The sequence below is a fragment of the Solea solea genome, chromosome 16, assembly GCF_958295425.1.
Source record: "Solea solea chromosome 16, fSolSol10.1, whole genome shotgun sequence".
Taxonomy (NCBI): Eukaryota; Metazoa; Chordata; class Actinopteri; order Pleuronectiformes; family Soleidae; genus Solea; species Solea solea.
Genome location: NC_081149.1, coordinates 2,496,201 through 2,501,200, shown reverse-complemented (window position 1 = coordinate 2,501,200; position 5,000 = coordinate 2,496,201). Strand labels below are relative to the sequence as shown.

The window sequence follows — 5,000 nt, the reverse complement described above, 5'->3', positions numbered from 1 at the left end:
TAGACTAGGCAAGGCCCCCTGCTCGTGGAGGAGCTCAAAAGTCAGCCTTTCGAACACACTGCACTTGAGCCTTTATCTCCACTACCTGCTACACTATATTCCAGTATTAGGAAGCTACATCGAGATGGGTAAGCTGCTGCCCATCTCCAAGCTTCTCACGTGCTTGCAGAGCAACATCCAAGGCTGAAACTAGAAGGACGTTAACGTGTGCCCGTGCGTCAACGTAATTGCAAGCCCATGTTTCTTGTAAGGAAGCAGCAGTGTAAAAGCTTACAGCACCTGGTATTCCCAGGCGGTCTCCCATCCAAGTACTAACCAGGCCCGACCCTGCTTAGCTTCCGAGATCAGACGAGATCGGGCGTGCTCAGGGTGGTATGGCCGTAAGCTGACGGGCTGGGGACACAGACTCCTTTTATAGACTAGGCAAGGCCCCCTGCTCGTGGAGGAGCTCAAAAGTCAGCCTTTCGAACGTTCAAGAGTTTAAGTTGTTTTTGGTGGGCTTTGCTGTATGGCCGCGCCCTTTGAGTGTGTCAAATGTCAAGCAGCTGTCCGTCAAGGCTCAGAGGTGCACTTAGATCACCTTGGGGCGGAGATCAGCAGCAGCCTTTCTTATGCGCACTTAAAAAACATGGCACCACAACAAGAAACTTGTGTGCCAAGATCTTGAGTTGGCCCCAGACACTTGTGGGCCATCGCTTCTCGGCCTTTTGTCTAAGATCAAGTGTAGTATCTTTTCTTATCAGTTTAATATCTGATATGTCCTCTATATGGGGATTAAATATTAAATGCATTTTTGAGCATTGGGAGGTGCAAACTGGGGCTTGCTCTCTTCACTCCTTGCATTGACCTGGCATTGCAGTGCCACCAGGAACGGTGCACCATTCTCTTTTTTCTGTGAAAACCAAAGCAAGGCTGGAACTAGAAGGACGTTAACGTGTGCCTGTGCCCGTGCGTCAACGTAATTGCAAGCCCATGTTTCTTGTAAGGAAGCAGCAGTGTAAAAGCTTACAGCACCTGGTATTCCCAGGCGGTCTCCCATCCAAGTACTAACCAGGCCCGACCCTGCTTAGCTTCCGAGATCAGACGAGATCGGGCGTGCTCAGGGTGGTATGGCCGTAAGCTGACGGGCTGGGGACACAGACTCCTTTTATAGACTAGGCAAGGCCCCCTGCTCGTGGAGGAGCTCAAAAGTCAGCCTTTCGAACACACTGCACTTGAGCCTTTATCTCCACTACCTGCTACACTATATTCCAGTATTAGGAAGCTACATCGAGATGGGTAAGCTGCTGCCCATCTCCAAGCTTCTCACGTGCTTGCAGAGCGACATCCAAGGCTGAAACTAGAAGGACGTTAACGTGTGCCCGTGCGTCAACGTAATTGCAAGCCCATGTTTCTTGTAAGATCGGGCGTGCTCAGGGTGGTATGGCCGTAAGCCGACGGGCTGGGGACACAGACTCCTTTTATAGACTAGGCAAGGCCCCCTGCTCGTGGAGGAGCTCAAAAGTCCGCCTTTCGAACACACTGCACTTGAGCCTTTATCTCCACTACCTGCTACACTATATTCCAGTATTAGGAAGCTACATCGAGATGGGTAAGCTGCTGCCCATCTCCAAGCTTCTCACGTGCTTGCAGAGCGACATCCAAGGCTGAAACTAGAAGGACGTTAACGTGTGCCCGTGCGTCAACGTAATTGCAAGCCCATGTTTCTTGTAAGGAAGCAGCAGTGTAAAAGCTTACAGCACCTGGTATTCCCAGGCGGTCTCCCATCCAAGTACTTACCAGGCCCGACCCTGCTTAGCTTCCGAGATCAGACGAGATCGGGCGTGCTCAGGGTGGTATGGCCGTAAGCTGACGGGCTGGGGACACAGACTCCTTTTATAGACTAGGCAAGGCCCCCTGCTCGTGGAGGAGCTCAAAAGTCAGCCTTTCGAACGTTCAAGAGTTTAAGTTGTTTTTGGTGGGCTTTGCTGTATGGCCGCGCCCTTTGAGTGTGTCAAATGTCAAGCAGCTGTCCGTCAAGGCTCAGAGGTGCACTTAGATCACCTTGGGGCGGAGATCAGCAGCAGCCTTTGTTATGCGCACTTAAAAAACATGGCACCACAACAAGAAACTTGTGTGCCAAGATCTTGAGTTGGCCCCAGACACTTGTGGGCCATCGCTTCTCGGCCTTTTGGCTAAGATCAAGTGTAGTATCTGTTCCCATCAGTTTAATATCTGATATGTCCTCTATATGGGGATTAAATATTAAATGCATTTTTGAGCATTGGGAGGTGCAAACTGGGGCTTGCTCTCTTCACTCCTTGCATTGACCTGGCATTGCAGTGCCACCAGGAACGGTGCACCATTCTCTTTTTTCTGTGAAAACCAAAGCAAGGCTGGAACTAGAAGGACGTTAACGTGTGCCTGTGCCCGTGCCCGTGCGTCAACGTAATTGCAAGCCCATGTTTCTTGTAAGGAAGCAGCAGTGTAAAAGCTTACAGCACCTGGTATTCCCAGGCGGTCTCCCATCCAAGTACTAACCAGGCCCGACCCTGCTTAGCTTCCGAGATCAGACGAGATCGGGCGTGCTCAGGGTGGTATGGCCGTAAGCCGACGGGCTGGGGACACAGACTCCTTTTATAGACTAGGCAAGGCCCCCTGCTCGTGGAGGAGCTCAAAAGTCAGCCTTTCGAACACACTGCACTTGAGCCTTTATCTCCACTACCTGCTACACTATATTCCAGTATTAGGAAGCTACATCGAGATGGGTAAGCTGCTGCCCATCTCCAAGCTTCTCACGTGCTTGCAGAGCAACATCCAAGGCTGAAACTAGAAGGACGTTAACGTGTGCCCGTGCGTCAACGTAATTGCAAGCCCATGTTTCTTGTAAGGAAGCAGCAGTGTAAAAGCTTACAGCACCTGGTATTCCCAGGCGGTCTCCCATCCAAGTACTAACCAGGCCCGACCCTGCTTAGCTTCCGAGATCAGACGAGATCGGGCGTGCTCAGGGTGGTATGGCCGTAAGCTGACGGGCTGGGGACACAGACTCCTTTTATAGACTAGGCAAGGCCCCCTGCTCGTGGAGGAGCTCAAAAGTCAGCCTTTCGAACGTTCAAGAGTTTAAGTTGTTTTTGGTGGGCTTTGCTGTATGGCCGCGCCCTTTGAGTGTGTCAAATGTCAAGCAGCTGTCCGTCAAGGCTCAGAGGTGCACTTAGATCACCTTGGGGCGGAGATCAGCAGCAGCCTTTCTTATGCGCACTTAAAAAACATGGCACCACAACAAGAAACTTGTGTGCCAAGATCTTGAGTTGGCCCCAGACACTTGTGGGCCATCGCTTCTCGGCCTTTTGTCTAAGATCAAGTGTAGTATCTTTTCTTATCAGTTTAATATCTGATATGTCCTCTATATGGGGATTAAATATTAAATGCATTTTTGAGCATTGGGAGGTGCAAACTGGGGCTTGCTCTCTTCACTCCTTGCATTGACCTGGCATTGCAGTGCCACCAGGAACGGTGCACCATTCTCTTTTTTCTGTGAAAACCAAAGCAAGGCTGGAACTAGAAGGACGTTAACGTGTGCCTGTTCCGTGCCCGTGCCCGTGCGTCAACGTAATTGCAAGCCCATGTTTCTTGTAAGGAAGCAGCAGTGTAAAAGCTTACAGCACCTGGTATTCCCAGGCGGTCTCCCATCCAAGTACTAACCAGGCCCGACCCTGCTTAGCTTCCGAGATCAGACGAGATCGGGCGTGCTCAGGGTGGTATGGCCGTAAGCCGACGGGCTGGGGACACAGACTCCTTTTATAGACTAGGCAAGGCCCCCTGCTCGTGGAGGAGCTCAAAGGTCAGCCTTTCGAACGTTCAAGAGTTTAAGTTGTTTTTGGTGGGCTTTGCTGTATGGCCGCGCCCTTTGAGTGTGTCAAATGTCAAGCAGCTGTCCGTCAAGGCTCAGAGGTGCACTAAGATCACCTTGGGGCGGAGGTGATCAGCAGCAGCCTTTGTTATGCGCACTTAAAAAACATGGCACCACAACAAGTAACTTGTGTGCCAAGATCTTGAGTTGGCCCCAGACACTTGTGGACCATCGCTTCTCGGCCTTTTGGCTAAGATCAAGTGTAGTATCTGTTCTTATCAGTTTAATATCTGATATGTTCTCTATATGGGGATTAAATATTAAATGCATTTTTGAGCATTGGGAGGTGAAAACTGGGGCTTGCTCTCTTCACTCCTTGCATTGACCTGGCATTGCAGTGCCACCAGGAACTGTGCACAATTCTCTTTTTTCTGTGAAAACCAAAGCAAGGCTGGAACTAGAAGGACGTTAACGTGTGCCTGTGCCCGTGCCCGTGCGTCAACGTAATTGCAAGCCCATGTTTCTTGTAAGGAAGCAGCAGTGTAAAAGCTTACAGCACCTGGTATTCCCAGGCGGTCTCCCATCCAAGTACTAACCAGGCCCGACCCTGCTTAGCTTCCGAGATCAGACGAGATCGGGCGTGCTCAGGGTGGTATGGCCGTAGGCCGACGGGCTGGGGACACAGACTCCTTTTATAGACTAGGCAAGGCCCCCTGCTCGTGGAGGAGCTCAAAAGTCAGCCTTTCGAACACACTGCACTTGAGCCTTTATCTCCACTACCTGCTACACTATATTCCAGTATTAGGAAGCTACACCGAGATGGGTAAGCTGCTGCCCATCTCCAGCAGCTTACGTGCTTCTCACGTGCTTGCAGAGCGACATCCAAGGCTGAAACTAGAAGGACGTTAACGTGTGCCCGTGCGTCAACGTAATTGCAAGCCCATGTTTCTTGTAAGGAAGCAGCAGTGTAAAAGCTTACAGCACCTGGTATTCCCAGGCGGTCTCCCATCCAAGTACTAAACAGGCCCGACCCTGCTTAGCTTCCGAGATCAGACGAGATCGGGCGTGCTCAGGGTGGTATGGCCGTAAGCCGACGGGCTGGGGACACAGACTCCTTTTATAGACTAGGCAAGGCCCCCTGCTCGTGGAGGAGCTCAAAAGTCAGCCTTTC

General features: G+C 51.1%; 12 non-coding genes across 12 annotated transcripts; 4 read left to right on the top strand and 8 right to left on the bottom strand.

Annotated features, from left to right (window-relative positions):
• Nucleotides 1–267: 267 nt before the first annotated feature.
• Nucleotides 268–386, bottom strand: LOC131443012 (5S ribosomal RNA). The gene has a single exon (XR_009233551.1). It is a non-coding gene; the product is annotated as a 5S ribosomal RNA (ribosomal RNA).
• Nucleotides 387–691: 305 nt separating this feature from the next.
• Nucleotides 692–884, top strand: LOC131442855 (U2 spliceosomal RNA). Its single transcript, XR_009233413.1, has one exon. It is a non-coding gene; the product is annotated as a U2 spliceosomal RNA (small nuclear RNA).
• Nucleotides 885–1,002: 118 nt separating this feature from the next.
• Nucleotides 1,003–1,121, bottom strand: LOC131443011 (5S ribosomal RNA). The gene has a single exon (XR_009233550.1). It is a non-coding gene; the product is annotated as a 5S ribosomal RNA (ribosomal RNA).
• Nucleotides 1,122–1,730: 609 nt separating this feature from the next.
• Nucleotides 1,731–1,849, bottom strand: LOC131477152 (5S ribosomal RNA). Its single transcript, XR_009243503.1, has one exon. It is a non-coding gene; the product is annotated as a 5S ribosomal RNA (ribosomal RNA).
• A 305-nt stretch (nucleotides 1,850–2,154) lies between these two features.
• Nucleotides 2,155–2,347, top strand: LOC131442826 (U2 spliceosomal RNA). The gene has a single exon (XR_009233386.1). It is a non-coding gene; the product is annotated as a U2 spliceosomal RNA (small nuclear RNA).
• A 124-nt stretch (nucleotides 2,348–2,471) lies between these two features.
• On the bottom strand, nucleotides 2,472–2,590 carry LOC131443010 (5S ribosomal RNA). The gene has a single exon (XR_009233549.1). It is a non-coding gene; the product is annotated as a 5S ribosomal RNA (ribosomal RNA).
• Nucleotides 2,591–2,886: 296 nt separating this feature from the next.
• LOC131443009 (5S ribosomal RNA) lies at nucleotides 2,887–3,005 on the bottom strand. The gene has a single exon (XR_009233548.1). It is a non-coding gene; the product is annotated as a 5S ribosomal RNA (ribosomal RNA).
• A 305-nt stretch (nucleotides 3,006–3,310) lies between these two features.
• On the top strand, nucleotides 3,311–3,503 carry LOC131442854 (U2 spliceosomal RNA). Its single transcript, XR_009233412.1, has one exon. It is a non-coding gene; the product is annotated as a U2 spliceosomal RNA (small nuclear RNA).
• Nucleotides 3,504–3,632: 129 nt separating this feature from the next.
• On the bottom strand, nucleotides 3,633–3,751 carry LOC131443008 (5S ribosomal RNA). Its single transcript, XR_009233547.1, has one exon. It is a non-coding gene; the product is annotated as a 5S ribosomal RNA (ribosomal RNA).
• A 308-nt stretch (nucleotides 3,752–4,059) lies between these two features.
• LOC131442645 (U2 spliceosomal RNA) lies at nucleotides 4,060–4,252 on the top strand. The gene has a single exon (XR_009233212.1). It is a non-coding gene; the product is annotated as a U2 spliceosomal RNA (small nuclear RNA).
• Nucleotides 4,253–4,376: 124 nt separating this feature from the next.
• Nucleotides 4,377–4,495, bottom strand: LOC131477492 (5S ribosomal RNA). The gene has a single exon (XR_009243827.1). It is a non-coding gene; the product is annotated as a 5S ribosomal RNA (ribosomal RNA).
• Nucleotides 4,496–4,801: 306 nt separating this feature from the next.
• LOC131477301 (5S ribosomal RNA) lies at nucleotides 4,802–4,920 on the bottom strand. The gene has a single exon (XR_009243646.1). It is a non-coding gene; the product is annotated as a 5S ribosomal RNA (ribosomal RNA).
• Between the last annotated feature and the right edge of the window lie 80 nt (nucleotides 4,921–5,000).